At 36.0% G+C, this 23,631-nt stretch overlaps 1 pseudogene; it reads left to right on the top strand.

Annotated features, from left to right (window-relative positions):
- The first annotated feature begins 1,931 nt into the window (after positions 1–1,931).
- On the top strand, positions 1,932–9,253 carry LOC123393621 (annotated as a pseudogene).
- Positions 9,254–23,631: the final 14,378 nt, after the last annotated feature.

The raw sequence follows: 23,631 nt of genomic DNA, 5'->3' as shown, positions 1-23,631 counted from the left end.
ATACAATCACTGCACTGAAAAATGCACTACAGCAGTTTAGTAGCAGACGAGATGCAGCAGATGAAAAGATAGGTCTACTCAACACATAGCAGTGGAGTCAGAGGAACGTAAAGGAAAAGAATGAAAAAAAGTGAAAATATGGGACATCAAGTGTACTCACAACCACATTACAGTTGTGTCAGGAGAAAGGAGAAAAGGGGACAAAAATCTTATCAGAAGGAATCAGGCCACAGATGGCCTAACCTAAGAAAAAAATACACACCCAGATCCAGAAAGCCCAGAGAGTTCCAAATAAGAGGAACCCAAGGGGACCCATGCAAAGACACATTATAGTTAAAATATCAAAAGTTAAATACAAGGAGAAAGTATGAGAAGCAGTAAGAAAAAAAAATAACTTGCTATATACAAGGACGATCACATAAGATTATAAGCAGTTTTCAGCAGTAATGTTTTAGGCTAAAAGTGAGGGAAACAATATATTCAAAGTACTAAAAGGAAAAAAAAAATCCAATCAAGAATATATCCATTAAAAACACCATACAAAGTTGAAGGAGACAAAGTTTCCTGCACAAGCCAAAATCACAAGAGTGCAACATCAGTAGTCTGGCCTTATAAGAAATGTTAAAGGAACTTTTTTTTTTTTTTAGATTTTATTTATTTATTTGACAGAGAGAGAGATCACAAGTAGTCAGAGAGGCAGGCGGTGGGGTGGGGGTGGGGTGGTGCAGGGAAGCAGGCTCCCCGCTGAGCAGAGAGCCCAATGTGGGGCTCGATCCAGGATCCTGGGATCATGACCCGAGCCGAAGGCAGAGGATTTAACCCACTGAGCCACCCAGGCGCCCCTTAAAGGAACTTCTTTAAGCTGAAAAGAAAGAGTAAAAATTAGTGAGAAGAAAATATATGAATATATACATCTCACTAGTAAATATATAAATTGGTAGTACATTAATCACTTAAACAGCTGGTAAAAAGGTTAAAAGTAAAAGTAGAGAAACAACTATTGCTACAGTAATTTAACAATGGATACACAAGTTAAAAATATGAAATATGTCCAAATTTATGTGTAGTGTGAGTACAAATGTAGACCTTTTAAATATATTCAAGCTTATTCTCTTATCAACTTATTCATTACAACTGGTATCAGAGAAATACAAGGGGTATCAAGGGATTAATCATAAGAAATTATTTGCTGACAAGTTTAAAGATCTAGGGAAAAATGGACAAATTCCTAAAAACATACAACATACCGAGACTGAACCAGGAAGGATAGAATATCTGAATATATCAATCACCAGCTAGGAGATTCAATCACTATTAATAAGCCTGCAAAGAGGAATACCTGAGTGGCTCAGTTGGTTAAACATCTGACTCTTGATTTTGGCTCAGGTCATGATCTCAGGGTTGTGAGGTTCACCCCTATGTTGGGCTCTGCACTGGGCAGGGAACCTGCTTAAGATTCTCTCTCTTGGGGTGCCTGGGTGGCTCAGTGGGTTGAAGCTCTGCCTTCGGCTCATCTGAGGGTCCTGGGATCAAGCCCCGGGTCCTGTGTCAGGCTCTCTGCTCAGCAGGGAGCCTGCTTCCCTTCCTCTCTCTGCTTGTGATCTCTGCTGTCAAATGAATAACTAAAATCTAAAAAAAAAAAAAAAATTCTCTCTCCCTCTGTCCTTCTCCCCTCATACAACAAAAACAAAGAAACAAATCTACAAAGAAACAAAAGTCAAGACCAAATGATCTCATTGGTGGATTTTACCAAACATTTAAGAAAGAGTAACAATCCTTCTCAAACTATTCTAAAAACTGAAGAGGAGGGATTGCTTCCAAACTCATTTTACGAGGCCAGGACTACATGATACCAAAAGGACAAGGAAAGAAATTACAGGAAATTTACAGGAAAATTACAGGGAAAGGAAAATTACAGGGAAAAATTCACGATGAGCATAGAAGAAAAGATCATCAACAAAATATCAGTAAACCAAATTTAACACTACATTTGAACAATCAAGACCATTCAGGGATGCAAGAATAATTCAACACCTGTAAATCAATCAATAGGATAGTCCACATTAGCAAAATGAAGTATTAAAATTATGGGTATCTCAATTAATGGAGAAAAATCATTTGACAAAATTCAACATCCTTCCATAATAAAAAGTCTAAAGAAAGTAAGTGTAAGGGGAATATACTTCATCAAAATAAACACTATATGTGAGGAGGCCACAACTAATACCATCCTCAGTGGTGAAAAGCTGAGAGCTTTTCCTTTAAGATCAGTAACAAGATAAGAATGTCCATACGCACCACTTGTATTTCATATATTTGCAAGTCTTAACTGAAGCAACTAGCCAAGAATCAAAAGACATTTAAACTGGAAATGAAGTATAATTGTCACCATTGCAGGGACATGACGATACATAAGGAGAACCCTAAGGATTCCATCAATTAGCTGTTAGGGTGAATAAACAAATTCAATAAAGTTTCAGGGTAAAAAAATCAATACATCCAAGTCTGTTGCATTTCTTTACACTAATAATTAACTATCAGAAAAAATATAATAAAGCAATCCCTTTTATAATTTCATGAACAAGAATAAAATTCCTATGAATAAATTTAAACAAGTAAGTAAAATACCTGTACATTGATAACTGTTAAGACATTAATGAGTATTACAGAAGACACGAGTAAATAGAAAGACATAAGTTACTCATGGATTGGAGAAATTATTATTAAAATGTTTATATTACCCAAAACAATAAACCAACATAACAGCCATGTAATTCTTTTGTTGTTGTTGTTGTTTGTTTTTTTGTTGTTGTTTTGTTTTGTTTTCAGCCACGTAATTCTTACGAAAATTCCCAAGCAAGTTCCAGAGAAGAATCCTAAAATTTGTGTGGAACTTAAAAACCCTGAACAATCAAAACAATGTTGAGAAAGAACAAAGGTGAAATCACATGTCCTGATTTCACACTATATTGTGAAGCTATATTAGTCAAAATAGGATTATATTGACAAAAAAAATCAGATTCACAGATTAATGGAATAGAGTGGAAGGCCTGGAAATAAATCTATACATAGATGGTCAATTAACACGCAAAGGGTCCAAGAATTTATTCTGGGGGAAAGCCTGGGTTGTGGCTCAGTTGGTTAAACACATCCAACTCTTGATTTTGCTCAGGTCATGATCTCAGGGTACTGAGCCCCATATCAGGCTCCCTGCTCAGTGCAGAATCTGCTTATGCTTCTCTCCTTATTCCTCTCCTTGCACTCTCATGCTCTTAAATAAATAAATAAACAAAATCTTTTTACAAAAGAATTTACTCCAGGGATGCAATGATGACTCAAGGATGGTTCAAACAAGTGAGATCATATGGTATATGTCTTCCTCTGACTGCCTTATTTCACTTAGTATAATACTCTAGCTCCATCCACATTATTGTAAATGTCAAGATTTCATTCTCTTTATGGCCCAGAGGATACAAAAATACTGATTTGAAAGGATACTTGCACCCCAACATTTATAGCAACATTATACAACAATAGCCAAATTATGGTAGAAGCCCAAATGTTCATTGACTCATCAATGGATAAGGAAGATGTGGTACGTGTGTGTTTGTATATATGTGTGCACGTGTGTATTACTATGCAATAAAAAAGAAAATAAAGATATAAATATGTGGTGATGGATGATAATTAGACCTATTATGGTGATCCTTTCACAATATTTACATAAATCAATGTGTTGTACATCTGAAACTAATATACCCCAATGTAAAAAGGAAAAAAAGAAAGTAAAAATTCCTAGTATGCAAACAAAATGTATGTAAACAAAATCTATACAATATAAACAAATTTTGTTTAGTAGTGTAATATTATACAATATAGTACAGTAAAATATGCTCAATATGTACACATGATGACCAGTCCAAGAATTGCAAGATGAGTACATTAATAAATTAAAGGAGGAAATAATATGTGATTATCTCTAAGCTGTTCTAAGTTGCGAAATATAGAAATTATGAAAATAGAAAAGACAGGCATATTTTCAAACAAATTATTATTATTCCTTTTTTTAATTTTCAAAGTAATATTCCTTTATTGGTCCCCTAGACTTCTTTTTTTTTATTGTGTTATGTTAGTCACCATAAAATACTTCATTTGTTTTTGATGCAGTGTTCCAAGATTCATTTTTTATGTACAACACTCAGTGCTCCCAGAGCAATCTATACTTTCAATGCCATCCTGATCATAATAATAGCAAAATTTTTCAGTGTTGGGACAAAGAATCCTAAAATTTGTATGGAACCAGAGAAGACTCCAAATCACTAAGGAAATGTCGAAGAAGATAAATAGGGCTGGGGGTATCACGTTGCCTGATTTCAAGCTTTACTACAAAGCTGTGATCACCAAGACAGCATGGTACTGGCCCAAAAACAGATACACAGACCAAAGGAATAGAGTAGGGTGCCCAGATATGGACCCTCTATGGTCAAATTATTTGACTCTATGGTCAAATAATCTTTGATGAAGCAGGAAAAAATATCCAGTGGTAAAAAAGACAGTCTCTTCAATAAATGGTGCTGTGAAAATTGGACAGCTATGTATAGAAGAATAAAACTCGACTGTTCTCTTACATCATATACAAAGATAAACTCAAAATGGATGAAATACATCAATGTGAGACAGGAAACTATCAAAATCCTAGAGGAGAATATAGGCAAGTAACCTCTTCAACATTGGCCACAGCAACTTCTTTCAAGACATGTCTCCAGGGGCGCCTTGGTGGCTCAGTTGGTTAAGCCTCTGCCTTCAGCTCTGTCATGATCTCAGGGTCCTGGGATCGATCCCTGCATCAGCCTCTCAGCTCAGCACAGAGCCCGCTTCCCCTTCTCTCTCTGCCTGCCTCTCTGCCTACTTGTGTTCTCTCTCTGCCAAATAAATAAATAAAATCTTTTAAAAAAAGATATGTCTCCAAAGACAAAGGAAACAAAGGTGAAAATGAACTTTTGGGACTTCATCAAGATTAAAATCTTCTGCACAGCAAAGGAAACAGCCAACAAAACAAAGAGGCAGCCCACGGAATGGGAGAAGATATTTGCAAATGACACTACAGACAAAGGGCTGATAACTAAGTTCTACAAAGAACTCCTCAAAATCACCACTCAAAAAACAGATAATCATGTTAAAATATGGGCAGAAGACATGAACAGACACTTCTCTAAAGAAGACATACAAATGGTTAACAGACACATGGAAAAAGTTCATCATTAGCCATCAGGGGGATTCAAATCAAAATCACATTGAAATACCACTTTACACCAGTTAGAATGGCCAAGATTAACAAGACAGTAAACAACAAGTGTTGGAGAGGATGTGGAGAAAGGGGAAACCTCTTACACTGTTTGGGTGGGAATGTACTGTTGGTGCAGCCGCTTTGGAAAACAAAATTTGGATTCCTTAAAAAATTAAAAATAGAGCTACCCTATGACCCAGCAATAGTACTACTGGGTATTTACCCCAAAATTATAGATGTAGTGAAAAGAAGGGCCATATGTACCCCAATGTTCATAGCAGCAATGGCCACAATTGCCAAACTGTGGAAAGAACCAAGATGTCCTTCAATGGATGAATGGATAAAGAAAGATATGGTCCATATATACTATGGAATATTACACCTCCATCAGAAAGGATGAATACCCAACTTTTGTATCAACACGGACAGGACTGGATGAGATTATGCTGAGTGAAATAAGTCAAGCAGAGAAAGTCAGTTATCTATGGTTTCACTTACTTGTGGAGCATAAGGAATATGCTCCATTAAGGAGCATAATGGAAGACATTAGGAAAAGGAAAGGAAAAGTGAGTTGGGGGAAATTGGAGGAGGAGATGAAGCATGAGAGACTATGGACTCTGAGAAACAAATTGAGGGGTTGGGAGGGGAGGTGTGTGGAGGTATAGGTCAGCCTGGCAGGGGGTGCTAAGGAGAGCACATATTTAGAAAAAAAAAAGAGGGCATGTATTACATGGAGTACTGGATGTGTGCATAAACAGTGACCAATAAAATAAACTACAAGTTAGTTCTTTGAAAGATAAAGACAAGTGACAAACCTTTTAGATTGACTAACCAAGGAAAAAAGCCATAAGACTTAAATCAATAAAATATAAGTGAAAAAGGAAACAATACCACTGATAAAACAGAAAACAAAGTATATTAAGAGGCTCCTATGAACAACTATATATTCCAGAGCTGGATAACCTAGAAGAAATGGAAAAGTTCTTAGAAACACACAAACCACCAAAACTGACTTGGAAGAAATAGAAAATCTGGATTAACCAATTACTAGTAAGAAGATTCAGTAATCAGAAATGAACCAAAGGGAAAATCCCAGGATTAGATGTCTTTAATTATGAATGTCACCAAACATTTAAAGAATAATGCAGCTCAATCAAAATGGCAGTAGGAAGAGCCTGTGCTCACTTATGTCCACAGACACACTGAGGCTGCAACTATATACAGAATTCTCTGTGAAAACTAATATAACAGCCAATCTAAAGCAAAAGATATAAAAAGAAATCCATATCAAGAAGAACAGAAGTGACAGAGAAAGGACCTGGTTGGACTGCCCAGTGAAGCAATCCACAAGGAGGGATATCATGGTACAGGTGTCCTCTCTCAGAAAAAGGGGTTTAAGCCGTGTATTGAGCAATGTCTGTCCTGACACCTTCACCAGAAAGATATGCCTCCACATGTCTGTCCTTAAAAAAATCAGTGGAACTCTGGGAGAGTGGGAGGGCTATAAGAAATCAAGACTGCCCTTAAAGGGTCCACATACAAACTCACAATCTCCAAGATCCAGCACAGAGGTGGAAGATTAAAATCATACAGACAGAAAGTAGAATGGAGGTAGCCAGGGGCTGGGAAGAGAGGATCAGAGGAGGTACTGTTTAGTAGGTCTAGTCTCGGTTTTGCAGGATGATGGGTCTTGGATATAGATGATGGTGATGGTTACAGAATGATATAACTTAATACACCTGAACTATACACTTAAAAGTAGTTAAAATATTAAATTTTATGTGTATTTTACCATACTAAAAAAAATGAAGAAAACAAAAAATAACCTGGGTCATACCTGAAGATGATTTATTGACTAGTTTTATGGACAGTGCCTAAGGCACAGAGTCCGAAAAAAAAGAGCTTGTGAATGGAAACAAAAAGAAAGCTGAAATAGCAACATTTCCAACAAGATACATTTTAAAATAAAGACTGTAACAAGAAACAGAAAAACATTACATAATAATAAAGGTATCAATCCAACAAAAGGATATAACAATTGTAAATATCTATGCACACAACATAGGAGCACCAAAATACATAAAACAATATTAACAGACACAAATGGAAAAGTTGACAGTAATATAATAATAGTAAGGGACTCTAACACTCTGCTTACATCAATGGAGAGATTAACCAAGTAGAAAATCAAGATGGAAACAGTGGCTTTGAAGGACGCACAGGACTACATGGAATTAACAGATAAAAACAGAACATTCTAACCCAAAACAGAAAAATAAAATTTTTTCCAGTACACAAAACATTCTCCAGGATAGATCACCTGTTAGGCCACAAGAAAATTCTCAATAAATATAAGATTGAGATTATATCAAGCATATTTCCCAATGAAATAAGCATGACATTAGAAATTAATTACAAGGGAAAAACCAAAAAAAACCCACCAACACATGGAGACTAAACAACATTCTACTAAATAGCCAATGGCTCGAATGAAAAAAAAGAGAAAAAATTAAATACCCAGAAACAAGTGAACATGAAAACACATTTCAAAACCTATGGGACACTGCAGAAACAATTCTAAGAGGAAAGTCTATAGTAATACAGGCCAACCTCAAAAAACAAGAAACTTCTCAAATAAATAATTTAACCTTACACCTAAAGGCACTAGAAAAGGAAGAACAAACAAAGTCTAAATTTAGCAGAAGGAAGGAAATAATAACAATTAGAGAAGAAATAAAGGAAATTGAGGCTGGGGGAAAAAAACACCAAGAGGTTTTCTTTGAAAAGATGAACAAAATCAATAAACCTTTAGCCAGAACATCAAGAAAGAAGACAAGACTCAACTATATAAAGAAATAAAAGAACATTAAAATTAATATTACAGTAGTATGAAGGATTATAAGATACTATTACAAACAATTATATACATACACACATACATAAGCAAACAAGACTTCAAAATGTCAAGAAGTAAAAATGTTCTTATTTGCAGATGACATGATATAAATATAGAAAGCCATAAAGACTCTACCAAATAACTATTAGAATTAATAAAGGAATTTAGTAAAGTTGCAGGATACAAAATTAATATACAAAATCCCACTGTATTTCTTTTTTTTTTTAAGTTTTTATTTTTTTATTTTTTAAATAGTTTGCATTTTAAAGATTTTATGTATTTATTTGATAGAGAGAAATCACAAGTAGTCAGAGAGGCAGGCAGAGAGAGAGGGAAGCAGGCTCCCTGCTGAGCAGAGAGCCCGATGCGGGACTCGATCCCAGGATCCTGAGATCATGACCCAAGCCGAAGGCAGCGGCTTAACCCACTGAGCCACCCAGGTGCCCCTGTATTTCTATACATTAATAATGAAATATGAAAAAAGAAATGAAAAAAATCTCATTTACCATCACATAAAAAGAATATTAAAATATTTAGGAATAAATTTAACCAAGGAGGTGAAAGACAGTGCTCTGGAAAAATGTGATATTGATTAAAGTAATCTAATAAAACACAAATCTATGGGAATGTATGTCATATCTGTGGATTAGAATATTGTTTAACTGCTCATTCCATCTGCAGCAATCCACAGATGTGATGCAATCCCTAGCAAAATACCAATACTACTTTTCACAGAACTAGAACAAATAATCCTAAAATTTGTATAAAACCACAGAGGATCCCTACTAGCCAAAACGACCTTGGGAAATAAGAACAAAACTGGAGGCACCACAATCTTAGATTACAAAGTATACCACTAAGTGAGCCCTGTGCAGCCCAAGCTCATTAAGCTGGCCAAGGTCACCAAGGTGCTGGGCAGGGCCAGCTTGCAGAGATAGTGCACACAGGTGTATATGGAGTTCATGGACCACATGAGCTGCTTTAGCAAACACAATGTGAAAGTCCCTCTGTGTGAGGACAACATGCTCACTTTATAGGAGTCAGAGTGAGAAGCTCAGGGGCTGCGGTGAAGTTGGGGCTGGGTCCTGGATATCTGGGCCAACTGCCTGGCTGACAGAGATGATCTGCAATTGTTAACAAAGTATGCTACAGAACTGTAGTTATCAAAACTGTGTGGTACTCTCACGAAACAGCTATAGATCAAGGAAACAGAATAGGGGGCCCAGAAATAAAACCCTTACATGGTGAGTTAATTTATAACAAAGGAAACAAGAATATATAGTGGAAAAAAGACAGTCCCTTCAATAAATGGTGCTCCGCAAACTGAACAGCTAATGCAAAAGACTGAAACCAGACAACTCTCCTACATGATATAAAAAATAAACTAAAAACAAATTAAATACATGAATGTAAGACCTGAAACCATAAAACTCCTAAAAAAAAAAAAAAAGGGTAGTAATCTCTTGGACATCTGTTTTAGGAATATTCTTTTGGAACTGTATCCTCAGCCAATGCAATAAAAACAAAAATAAACAACTGTGACTACATCAAAGTAAAATGTTTTAGTACAGAAAAGGAAATAATCAACAAAATTAAAAGATGACCTACTGAATGAGAAGAGATATCTGCAAATAACATATCTGATAAGGTATTAATATCCAAATAAATGAAGTATTCATACAACTCAACAGTGAAAACCCCCAAATAATTGATTAAAAACTGGGCAGAGAATCTGAAAATATATTTTTTAAAAGAACACCTATAACAGCCAACAGACACATGAAAAGATATGCAATGCAAATCAAAACCACAATGAGATCACCTCTAACCTGTCAGAATGCTAGTATTTAAAAAAGTAATAACACGGGTTGGGCAGGATTTGGAGAAAAGGAAACCCTCAGGCACTGTTGGTAACAATATAAACTGGTGCGGGAGTTGAAGGTCCCTCAAAGGCAGTATAAAGGTCCCTCAAAAAATAGAAATGGAAATACCATAAAATCCACCCAATCTATTTCTGGGTATTTGTCTGAAGAAAACAAAAACACTAATTAAAAAAGATACACATGCCTTTATGTTCATTGTGACATTATCTAAATAGCTAAGATATATAAACATCCTGTGTCCATCAGTAGATCAATGGATAAAGATGAGGTACACACACACACACACACACACACAGGAATATGACTCATCCCTAAAAAGGGATAAAATCTTGCCATTTTTAATTATATAGATGGACTTGAGGGTATTACCAAATGACTTAAGTCCAGAGAAAGACACATGCCATGGGATTTCACTTTTATGTGGTATCTGACGTACAAAACCAACAAAAGAAACCAACTGGAGACAGAATCACAGATTCAGGAGACTGTTGGTTACCAGAGGGTAAAGGGGTGGGAGATGAAAAAAAAAACACATAAAGAGGATTAAAAGGTAAAAACATTCAGTTATAAAATAAGTCAATCACAGGTAAGGTACTACATAGATCAATGTAGTCAATAGTATTGAAAGTATAGTCAATAATATTGAAATAATTTTGTATGTTGACAAATAGTAACTAGACTTATTGTGGTGACCATTTTGTAATGTATAAAAGTGTCATATCACTACGAGGTACAACCTGAAACTAATAGAGTATTGTATGTCAATTTTATTTCAATTGAAAAATAAATAAAAAGGAAACAGTTTCTTTTCTAAATATTCCCATAAAATTGCGCAGGGTTGCAGGTTGGATAAAACAACAGCACCTGTCCATACACTGTCTACAAGAGACACATTTGGAGCCTAAAAATACATCCCGACTGAAAGAGAAGGGATGGAGAAGCATCTTTCATGCCAACAGACCTCAAAAGAAAGTGGGGTAGCAATTCTCATATCAGATAAATTAGATTTTAAACCAAAGACTGTAGTCAGAGATACAGAAGGACACTGCATCATTCCTAATAGCATCCAAATAACAAAATACTTGGGAATAAAGTTAGCCAAGGAAGTGAAATATGTGTGATGTAGATTACAAGACTTTATTGAACATAATCAAGGACACAAATAAAGGTATGAAACTTGACCTCTATATTATAGACACAAAAAAACTAAGTGGATTGAGACTTAAATTTAAGACCTAAAACCTTAAACCTCCTAGCAAGAAAAAATAGGAAAAAATTTTGACATGGGTCTTAGCAATGATTTTTTGGACATGACAGCTAAAGCATAAGCAATAAAATTAAAAAAATAAATAAATAGAAATACATCAAAGAAAAAGCTACCCAGCAAAAGGAAAACAATCAACAAAGTGAAAAGACAATGTATTGAATGAGAAAAATATTTGCAAACCATCTATCTGATAGAGGGTTAATATCCCAAATACATAATAAACTCATACAACTCAATAGAAAAAAAATCCAAATTAAAAAATGGTCAAATGAAAGCAATGGATGGCTCAGTCATTAAGCGGCTGCTTTCAGCTCAAGTCATGAGCTGCTTCTCCCTCTCCTACTCCTCCTGCTTCTGTTCTCTGTCTCTGTCAAATAAATAAATAAAATCTGTAAAAAATGGTCAAATGATCTGAATAGACATTTTATCCAAAAAAAAAGACATGGTCTATGAAAAGATGCTCAACATCACTAGTCATTATGGAAAAGCAAATCAAAACCACAATCAGATTTCATGTCATACTGGTTAGAAAAGCCATGATCAAAAAGCCAAGAGATAAATGCTGGAGAAGATGTGGAGAAAAGGGATGGACACTACTGGTGGGACTGTAAACTGGTATTGCCACTGTGGAAGAGTATGGATGAGCCTCAAAACGCTACAAATAGAACTACATATGATCCATCAATTTCACTTCTGGGAATATATCTGTGGGAAACGAACAAAAACACTAATTTAAAAAGATACTCTAACCCCCCATGTGTACAATGCTATTATTTACAATAGCCAACACATGGAGAAAAACTAAATGTTCATCAATGACTGAATGGACGAAGAAGCTATGGTACACACCCACGCCCAAACCCACACGGAAATACTCATCCATAAAAAATGAAGAAATTTTGCTAATTGTGATAATCTGGATGTAGATTGAGGGCATTGTACTAAGTGACATGAGTCAGGGAAAAACAAATACTGTATGACCATGTTTGTATATATAATCAAAACAAACAAAAGTCATAGAAAAAGAGAGATTGGTGGTTGTAATCAGGGATTGGGGGAAGGATAAGTTGGATGATGATGAAAAGTTCCAAACGTCCTTGGGGAGGGTATGTGCTTTGGTGAGTGCTGTGAAGTGTGTAAACCTGGCAATTCACAGACCTGTACCCCTGGGGATAAAAATATATTATATGTTTATAAAAAATAAAAAAATTAGAAATTAAAAAAAAAAGTTCCAAACATCCAGTTATAAGAACTAAGTACAACATCAGATGATAGTTAATACTATTGTATGATATATGTATGCAAATTGTTAATAGAGTATATCCAAAGAATTCTCATTACATGTGAATTTTCTTTTTATTGTATGTATAGAAGATGACAGATGCTAATTAAACTGATGATGGTAATCATTTACAATGTATGTAAGTTAAATCACTATGCTGTACACCTTAAACTTATACATGGTATATGACAATTATATCTCAAAGCTAGAAAATGAACAAAATACATAAAAACAGAAAATATGGTACAAAAGTGAATATTCAGAACCCATGGAAGTGAGGACTATGAAGATTAAGCTTCATTCATGGGTCATGTGCCTCTGCCCTCACATACATGCACATAATTAATATCATTTTAGTTTGCTTGTATGAACAAAAGACTATAAATTACCTAGATGTCCATCAGGAAAGACTGGTTAAATAAACTATGGTACCTTCACACAATGGACAATTATGCAGTGATTTTAAAATTTTGGAAGCCCTGGATACACTAAAATCAGATACGCCTCAAAAGATGTTGTCAAAACAAACACAAACTCAAGGTACGCAGGAACACACAGAACATATGATCTCAGATCATATGAGGATGAGGAGTGAGCTTCAGCCAGCTTCTCTGGTCTTCCAGCAGAGCTTTCTAGTGGGCGGTGCTGAGAGTTACACTCAGCGATGGACAGGGTTATGACTGCTTTCTCTGCCTAGGCAGAAAGGCAAGACCAGGATTTGAAGTCAGTAAGGCTCTTTGAAGTCTCAAATCAGGCAGACTTGCATTCCAAGGAGTTCCCTCCTCAAACTGTGCCACTCTCTTGGCTCTGCAGATGAGAAAAACTGCTGGTTGCAACTGCTATTTGTGTGCTTCAAATAGGAATTTGGTTTGCCAAGATCTGAGAGCTGGTTGCTGCAAACTCCTTCTCTGTCACAGTCTGATTTCCAGGGGTCAAGCCCTGCAGATTTCCCTGCAATCCCTGAGGGGCAAGACTGGAGGAACCCACTCCCTTGGGAGGCCACTCCCAAGGACTGGCCCATGATGCTGGGGAGCTGGATGTTCACCTAGGGCTCTCTTTTCCCACTGAAACCATAGGCTCAGGTAAGTACTCTTGGTTTATTGCTGCACTGACCTGAGGTCCGCATGGAGCCTCTCCTCTAATCCTAATGTGGTCTCATTCTCTGTGATGAAGGGAGTGCTTCAGTTTTATCCCCATGTTCTAGGACTTTTCACTGTGGTGGCTTCTCCTTGAAGAGTTGTTAGTTGTTCATTTGAAGGAAAATGAAGTTAGAAACAACCTACATCACCATATTTTTTAAGGTCAATTGCCAAGTCATTCCCCATTTATAGCCCATCTCCAGCTAGTGTAGCTCTTGGCTCTACCCAACTAGAAAGCCTTGCCATAAAATCTATAAAACTGGAGCTAGCTGTCCCGCTGTGCCTGAAAAGGGGAACTAATTTATGGTCCCACCCACAGCTGAGGGTAGCTCAGCTGCTTTCCTGCCTTGTCAGGAAATCTGGGGGCACAGTTCTGCTTGAGTCAAGACCCCACACAAAAAGACTTGCAGCAGGTTTTGCCACCCTGCCCTGGCAGAGGAGCTAATTCATATCCCAACTCACCATTAAGGATAGCTCCTGGCCTTGCCTGACCAAATGAGTGGTCTGAGTACCTAGAAAATCCCTTTTCCCGGAAGCATTTGAATAAAGTACCTGCCTATTGGTGTTACCATCTGCAGAGCCAATCTGGTGATAACAATCTAGCCTGAAAGTTTGGGGCACAGGTATGCCTGATTAGCTTGTCAGTTTTGGCGCCAGCTTATGCCTTCCATTCCCCACCTCCCAAGCAGAGAAGCTAATCTGTTGCCCTGTCCACTGATGAATACAGCCGCCATTCTGTTAACCACAAACGCAGGAACCTCAATAGCCTGCCTTACAGCTCTGAACTAAAGTGGGGCTTGAGTGGAGAACACAGCCAGCAGCTCTGTGCGTTCAGAGTGCAAGTTGGTAGCCCTGTCTGGACTGGGGAGTAACGTATACAGGTCTGTCTGATTTGATTACCAAACAGTAAATCTTGTAGCCTTCTCTGCAGTCCCAAATTGGCAGGAAAGCTAGTTTAGATCTCTGGCCAAAGATGAATAAAGTTTCCAGCCTGACCAGACCAAAAAGCTAACCAGAGCTCCTGGAAATCTGTGTAACTCAGCTTACAAGTTTGGTTATAGCACGAGATGAGCAGGGAGCCGGCAAGTATCACTACCCCTTGGCAGGACTAGCAGAGTTGTCCATCAGTCCAGGGAACTTGATGCATAGTCAGTCCTCCCTAATTTTATCCCAAAACAAGAGTCTTGTCGGTCTTAAGGCCTGACAAGGGACCTAACATACAGAACATTGTATCCAACAATAGCAGAATACACATTCTTCTCTAACCACACATGAAACATTTTTGGGGAGACGATCATATGTTAGGCCACATAACAATTAGTAACAAATTCAAGAAGTTAAAATCATAACAAATATGGACCACACTGGAGCATACTGACCATAATGGTTATAAATGAGAAATCAATAATAAGAGAAAATCTGGGAAATTAACGAATACATGCAAATTAATGGTTTCCTGAACAACCAATGAGTAAAAGAAGAAATCAAAAGGGAAATAAGAAACATTTGGGGACAAATAAAAGTGGAAACATGATTTACCAAAAATTATGTGATGAAGCAAATGTATTTTTTTTTAAAGATTATGTTTATTTATTTGACGCAGGGAGAGAGACAAAGTGAGAGAAGAAACATAAGCAGGGGGAGTGGAAGAGAGAGAAGCAGGCTTCCCACCAAGCAGGGAGCCCAATGTGGGACTCAGTCTCAGGACTCTGGGAACATGAGCCGAGCTGAAGGCAGATGCCCACCAACTGAGCCATCTAGGCGCTCTGAAGCAAATGTGTTTTTAAGAGGGAATTTTATAGGTATAAATACATACATCAAGAAAATGGAAAGATCTCAAAAAACAAACATAATTTTACACCAAAAGGAACTAGAAGAACAAAAACAAAATAAGGCTAAATTAGGAAAAGAAAGGTAATTATAATTCTAGCAGAAATAAATAAAATTGAGAACAGAAAAACAATAAAATTTTTTAACAATTGGTTCCTTTAGCAATTGTAAAGATAAAAAAATTGGTAAAACTTCATCTAGATTAACCAAGGAAAAAAGAGGATCCAATTTAAAATATTATAAATGGAAAGGAAGACATTACAGCTGATATCCCAGAAATACAAATAACCAAAAGAAGCTACTATGGACAGCTATATGCCAACAACTGAACAACACAGAAGTGGAAATTTTTTAGAAACATAGAACCTACCAAGACCTATTCAGAAAGAAAAAGAAAATTTGAATACAATGATTACTAGTTAGAAGATTGAACCAGAAATCAAAAATTTTTGAGTGAAGAAATCCCAGGACCAGATAGCTTCGTAGTGAACTTTAAGAAATATTTAATGAAAAATTAACACCGATCTTTCTCAACTTTTTCAAAAAAATTTAAGATGAGGAAATAGCCTCAAACTCATCTTAGGCAGGTGGTATTACCCAGATATCAATGCCAAAGGACAGTCTCAAAATATAAAAACTACAGGTCAATATCCCTGATGGCTATAGATGCAAATATTTTCAATAAAATCCTGGCAAACCAAATTCACTATCTTTAAAAGAATTATTAATCATGGCCAACTGGTATTTATTTCTTGGATGAAAAGATGGCTTAACATATATAAATCTAAGTGATATGTTAAATTAATGGAATGAAAGAAATCATATGATCATCTGAATGGACACAGAAAAAACATAAACATTCAATATCTGTTCATGTTAAAAAAAAATCTCAAAAGATTAGGTAGAAATGGAATGTATCTTAATACAATAAAGGCCATGCATCACAAAGCTGAAAGGCTGAAAGCTTTTTCTCTAAGATCAGGATCAAGTCAAGGGTGCTCACTCTTGCCACCTCTATTTAACATATTACTGGAAGTAATATGGATATTACTGGATATTGCTGGATAGAGCAATCTGGTAAGAAAAATAAATCAAATTCATCAAAACTAAGGGAAATAAGTAGAAATTTTTCTACTTGTTGTTGACATGATTTTATATGTAGATTACTCTAAATTTCAAATTAGAAATAGAAATAGAATAGAAATAGATATATAATATAATATAAATAGAAATTTGAAATTAGATATAATCAACAAATTAAGTGAAGTTGCAGGATAAAAAATTAACATACAAAAATCAGGAGTGTTTCTATACATTAATGAAGAATAATCTTAAAAAAAGGAAAAGACTCAACTTACGATAGCAATAAATAAAATATTTAGAAATAAATTAAGCCCAGGAAGTCAAAGTTTTATTTTGGATATTATAAAACATTGATATAAGAAATCAAAGACAAAAGTAAGTAGAAAAGTATTCAGTGTTTATGGTTAGAAGTATTAATATTGTTAAAATGTCCATACTATCCAAAGTTATCTACAGACAAAATGTAATCTCTATTAGGATTCCAGTGGCATTTCTTACAGAAATAGAAAAAAATTCTAAAATTTGTACAAAAACCACAAAAGACCTTGGATAGCCAAAGCAATACTGAGAAAGAAAAACACAGCAGGCAGCATAACATTTACTGATTTCAAACTTTATTATAAAGTTTTGATAATTAAAACAACATGTTACTGGCATTGAAACAGACACATCAATGGAACAGAACTGAAGTGCCTAGAAGTAAACCCATGCATTTCAGTCAACTAATATTTGAAAAGGATATCAAGAATTCTCAATGGAAAAAAGACAGTCATTTCAATAAATGGTGCTGAGAAAATTGTATATTCACATGTAAAAGAATGAAATTATATCCATTTCTTATACCATTAAAATAAACTCAAAATGAGTTAAAGATTGAAACTGTAAACCTCCTAGAAGAGGACATAGGAAAAAAGCTCCTTAACATGGTCTTGGCAATGTTTTTTCAGATAGGACACCTAAAGCACAAGCAATAAAAACAAAACAAAACAAAACAAAACAAAAAAGTATGACTACATCAGACTAAAAAGCTTCTGAATAGTGTAAGGAGTGATCAATAAAGTGAAAACTCAATCTACAGAATGGGAAAACAATTGCAAGCCATATATGTGGTAAGGTGTTAGTATTTAAAATACATAAAGAATGCATACATTTCAACATCAGAAAAATAAAAGGATTAAGATGTGGACAAAGGGCCTGAATAGACATTTTTCCAAAGAAGATATTCAAATGACCAATAGGCACATAAATAGGTTAAATATCACTAATTACTAGGGAAATGCAAATCAAAACCACAATGAGGTATCACTGTCATACCTGTGAAAATTACTATTATTAAAAAGACAAGACATAACAAGTGCTGGCAAGACAATGGCCAAAGGGAACCCTTGGGCACTGTTGGTGGGATTATAAATGGAGGCTACTAAAAACATTAAAAATAAAATTACTATATGACCCAGCATATATTCTAGGGATACATCTGAGGGAAAAAACTCATGATGATGAAGAGATATTTCTACCCTCTACTTTCAGGATTATTTACAGTAGCCAAAACATGGAAACAACCTAAGTGTTCATCAGCCAATGAAAGGATAAAGAAGTTGTAGTGCTATCGCGCGTGCACGCACGTGCGTGCGAACGTGCACACACACACACACACACACACACACACAGGAATACTGAATACTCTTTGGCTATGAAAAGTACAGAAATCCTTCCTGTTGTGACAACCTGGATGAACCTTCTTTGAAGATATTATGCTAAGTTAAATAAGTAAGACAGAGAAAGACAAATACTATATGATCTCACTTCTATGGGGAATCTTAAAAAATCAAACCCCCAAACAACCTTAAAACAAAAAAGCAAAACTCAAACTCCTAGGAAAACAGATCTGACTTCCAAAGAAGATGGCAGAGTAGAAGGATCCTAAGCTCAACTCATTCCAAAGATACACCTTGATAACACCCACATTAGTGTAAGTAACCCAGAAAATGACCCAGGGCCTGCCAGAACAGACTCTTCACAGCTAAAAGTAAAGAAGAGGCCGTATCAAAAAACGGAAGGAAGTGAGAGATGGGATCAGGAACGGCCATATCAAAAAACGGAAGGAAGTGAGAGATGGGATCAGGAACGGCCGTATCAAAAAGTGGAAGGAAGTGAGAGATGGGATCAGGAACAAAACAGACCCATGAGATCGTCTGCTGGAGGGAGGATTCCGCAAGCACAGAAGAGAGGAACAAACCCTGAACCAGGCACTCCAGGCCACTGGGAAGATAAATCCCCATAATATTTGCCTTTGAAAACCAGAGGAACTTAACTTTATGAGTTTTTACAGTCAGTGGGGCTTTAACACCAGGAACTTAAAAAATTAGCAGACAACTATTATATGATCTCATTGACACATGGAATTTAAGAAACAAAACAGAGGATCATAGGATAAGAGAGGAAAAAATAAGACTAAACCAGAGAGGGAAACAAAGCATAAGAGACACTAATCATAGGAAACAAACTGAGGGTTGCTGAAGTGGGGGATTAGTGGAGGGATGGGGTAACTGGGTGATGGACATTAAGGAGGGCATGTGATGTAATGAGCAGTGGTTATTATATAAGACTGATGAATCACAGGCCTGTACCTCTTAAACCAATAATATGCTATATGCTAAATAATTGAATTTAAATTTTAAAATGTTTTTTAAAATTCAACCCAAGGAAGTCCACATCAAGACATAATGTTATTAAAAGGGCAAAAAAAAAAAAAAAAAAAAAGTAGTGATAAAAGAGAATTTTTAAAATGGCAGGAGAAGGGTCACCAAGTGATGGCTCACTTGGGTAAGCATCTGACTCTGATGCAGATCAAGATCTGAGTCTGGGATCCAGGGCTGTGTCCTGGTCTGCATTCAGCGGAGAGTTTGCTTCTCCCTTTCTTGCTCATCCCTTCCCCCTTCTTATGCATGTGCTCTTTAAATAAATAAATAAACAAACAAACAAATAAATACACACACATTAGTAGTAAGTAAGTAAATAACCTCTCAAAACTGAATCAGGAAGAAATGTTGGAATAGATTGATTACTAGCAATGAAATCAACTAATTTTAAAAATGCCCAATAACAACAATAAAAAAGGTCCAGGACCAGATGCCTTTCTAAAAAACAAAACAAAAAAAAACAGCAACAACAATAACAAAAAACCAAACAAATGAATTTTACCAAACATTTAAAGAAGATTTAATTGATTGATATGGTCCTCTCAATGAATTCAGACAAAGCATTTAACAAAATACTGCATCCTTTCTTGGGAAAAAGCCCTCAAACATGTAGGACAGAAGAAGCATAACATCATAAAGTCCATATATGAAAGAGGTGCAAATAACATCCTCAATAGGGAAAAACAGAGCTTTTCCCCTAAGGTCAGGTACATGACAGAGATGTCCACTATCACCATTGTTGTTCAACATCGTACTAGAAGTTCTAGCCTCACCAATCAGACAGCAAAAATAAACAAAAGGCATCCAAATCAGCAGGAAAGATGTCAAACTTCCACTCTTTGCAGACAACATAATAGTTTAGGTAGAAAACCTAATTTTAATAAAAGGGTGAGTATCCAAAACCTATAAAGAATTTATCAAATTCAACACCCCCAAAACAAATAATACAGTTAAGAAATGGGCAGAAGACATGAATAGACATTTTCCCAAAGACATACTGGCTAACAGACACATGAAAAGATACTCAATGTCACTCATCATCAGGGAAATACAAATCAAAACTACAAGATATCACCTCAAACCTGTTAGAATGTCTAAAGTCAACAACACAGGAAACAACAAATGTTGGCAAGGATGTAGAGAAGGAGGAATCCTCTTACGCAGTTGGTGGGAATGGAAACTGGTGCAGTCACTCCAGAAGACAGTAAGGAGGTTCCTCGAAAAGGTAAAAATAGAACTACCTTATGACTCAGCAACTGCACTACTAGGTATTTACCCAGAGGACACAAAAATGTTGATTTGAAGGGACACATGCACTCTGAAGTTTGTAGCAGCATAATTTATAATAGCCAAATTATTGAAAGAGGGTAAATGTCCATCAACTGTTAAGATGTGGAGTATATATACATGTCTATTACATGTCTATTAGCCAGTATGTCGTTGGGGGAATATATAATATTGCTCAGCCATCAAATTGGAGCTAAAGTGTATTAGGCTAAGTGAAACAAGTCAAAGAAAAATGAATACCATATGATTTCACTCATATGTGGAATTTAAGTAACAACAAATGAACATAGGGGAAAGGGAGAAAAGAGAGAGGGGGAAGCCAACCATTAAAGACTCTTAACTACAGAGAATAAATTGAGGGTTGATGGAGGGGAGGTGGGTGGGGGATGGGCTAAATGGGTGATGGGTGTTAAGAAGGACATTTGCTGTGATGAGCACTGCCTGTTACGTGTACATGATGAATCGCTAATTTCTACTCCTGAAAATAATATTACACTACATGCTACCTAACAAGAATTTAAATAAAAACTTGAAATTAAGTAAATAAATAAATAAAAACTTAAAAAAAAATAAAAAGAAAAAGAAAGAGAACCTGAAAGACTCCACCAAAAAATTGCTAGAACTGACACAGGAATTCAATAAAATCCCAGGATATAAAATCAATATATAGAAATCTATCACATTTCGGGGCACCTGGGTGGCTCAGTGGGTTAAGCCACTGCCTTCGGCTCGGGTCATGATCTCAGGGTCCTGGGATCGAGCCCCGCATTTGGCTCTCTGCTCAGCGGGGGGGCTGCTTCCTCCTCTCTCTCTCTCTGCCTGCCTCTCTGCCTACTTGTGGTCTCTGTCAAATAAATAAATAAATAAAATCTTAAAAAAAAAAAGAAATCTATCACATTTCTATATAGCAACAATGAAACAGCAGAAAGAGAAATCAAGGAATCGATTTCATTTACAATTGCAACCCATAAGATACCTAAAAATAGACCTAACCAAAGAGGTAAAAGCTCTGTATGCTGAAAACTATAGAACATTCATGAAAGAAATTGAAGATACAAAGAAATGAAAAGATAGTCCATACTCATAAATTGAAAGAACAAATATCATTAAAATGTCTATACTACAAAAGCAATCAAATTATTCAATGCAATCCCTACCAAAAGAACACCACAATTTTTTTTTTTTAAATCTAGAACAAACAATTCTAAAATTTGTAAGGAACCAGAAAAGACTCCAAGTAGCCAAAGTAATGTAGAAAATGAAAACAGGGTGATGGGTATTGAGGATGGTATGTGCTATGATGAGAACCGGGTGTTATACTTAACTCATGAATGTATTATATTATTAGGTATTATATTGTGTATTATACAGTATTATATAGTGGCTAACTGAACATAATTTTTAAAAAAAGAAAGAAAAGAAAAGAAAACCAAAGCTGGAGACATCACAATTCTGTACTTCAAGCTGTATTAGAAAGCACTTATCATTAAGACAGTAGGGTATTGGCATAAAACCAGACATGTTGATCAATGGAACAGAGAACCCAGAACTAGACCAACAATGATATTGTCAACGAATCTTTAACAAAGTAGGAAAAGGCGCCTGGGTGGCTCAGTGGGTTAAGACTCTGCCTTTGGCTCAGGTCATGATCCCAGGGTCCTGGGATTGAGGCCTGCATTGGGCTCTCTGCTCAGCAGGGAGCATCTTCCCCTTTCTCTCTGCGTGCCTCTCTGCCTACTTGTGATCCCTCTCTCTCTTTCAGTGTCAAATAAATAAACAAATAAAATCTTTAAAAACATGGCAGGAAAGAATGTCCAATGGAAAGAATATAGTCTTTTCAACAAATGGTGTTGGGAAAATTGGACAGTCACATTCAGAAGCGTGAAAGTGAATGACTTTCTTACACCATACACAAAAATAAATTCAAAATGGATGAAAGATCTGAATGTGAGGCAGAAAACCATCAAAATTCTATAGGAAAACACAGGCAGCAACCTCTCTGATACTAGCTATAGCAATTTTTTACTAGACACATCTCTGGAGGCAAGGGAAACAAAAGGAAAAATGAACTATTGGGACTTCATCAAAATAAAAGAAACTTCTGCACAGCAAAGGAAACAATCAACAAAATGAAAGGCAACCAAGAGAATGGGAGAAAATATTTGCATAAAGTACTAGTATCCAAAAATCTACAAATCACTTAAAGTCAACATCCATAAAATAAATAATCCAATGAGGAAATGGGCAGAAGACATGAACAGACATTTCTCCAAAGAAGACATACAAACAGCTAATAGACACATGAAAAAATGCTCAACATCACTCATCATCAAGGAAATAAAATCAAAACCACAATGAGATATCACCTCACACCTGTCAGAATGGCTAAAATGAAAAACTCAGGAAACAACAGATGTTGGCAAAGATGTGGGGAAAGGGAGCCCTCTGGCACTGTTTGTGGGAATGCAAACTGGTGGAGCCACTCTGAAAAACAGTATGGATGTTCTTTAAAATGTTAAAATAGATCTACCCTACTGCCCAGCAATTCCACTACTGTATATTTATCCAAAGGATACAAAAATACTGATTTTAAGGGGCACATGTGCCTCAGTGTTTATAGCGGCACTATCAATAATAGCCAAACTATGGAGAGAGCCCAAATATCCACTGACTAATGAAAGGATAAAGAAGACATGATACACACATATGCACAGAGACACACACACACTGGACTATTACTCAGACATCAAAAAGAATGACATCTAGCAATTTGCAATGACATGTATGGAACTAGAATATATTATACTAAGTCAAATAACTCAGAGAAAAGTGCTCATATATGGAATTTAAGAAACAAAACAGATGAAAATAGTGTGATGGAAGGAAAAATAAGGCTAAAATTGGGAAGCAATCCATAAGAGATTATAATAGAGAACAAACTGAGGGTTGCCGGAAGAGAGGTGATTGGGGAGATG

The sequence above is a fragment of the Mustela putorius genome, unplaced genomic scaffold, assembly GCF_011764305.1.
Source record: "Mustela putorius furo isolate JIRA1106 unplaced genomic scaffold, ASM1176430v1.1 tig00000905_pilon_pilon_pilon, whole genome shotgun sequence".
NCBI classification, from domain to species: domain Eukaryota; kingdom Metazoa; phylum Chordata; class Mammalia; order Carnivora; family Mustelidae; genus Mustela; species Mustela putorius.
Note: the sequence above shows the minus strand (reverse complement) of the source record. Positions and strands in the feature narration are given on the sequence as shown.